We start from the raw sequence: 362 nt of genomic DNA, 5'->3' as shown, positions 1-362 counted from the left end.
GGATTTTATACATTACATTTAGCCTTAAATTTTTGCGTATTGCGTTAAGTGGTTCCAAGCCCGTTAAAAAAAAACAAAGATTTACGCGTTAGCGTGGTATGATAATTTGTCTGCACCGCTTTGTGTGACATTCGACCGACGATATTTGAAAATAAGCAATCAATGCTTATATTTCTATTAACATACTGATGTCTATTTGAATAAAAAAAATGAGTATCGCCGCTATAAAGCCATTATTTGCGCTCTTAGTCAGGGATATGAAACATACATGGAACAGTTATATTAACGTTATTTTGTTAGCTTTCGCGACAAAACATTTAGTGCCAAACACTTTGTGGAGAAAAATCTTTTTTATTAAGGAG

This window comes from Magallana gigas, chromosome 9 (assembly GCF_963853765.1).
Source record: "Magallana gigas chromosome 9, xbMagGiga1.1, whole genome shotgun sequence".
Taxonomy (NCBI): domain Eukaryota; kingdom Metazoa; phylum Mollusca; class Bivalvia; order Ostreida; family Ostreidae; genus Magallana; species Magallana gigas.
The sequence above is the reverse complement of the archived record's forward strand: the minus strand, read 5'-3'. Positions refer to the sequence as shown.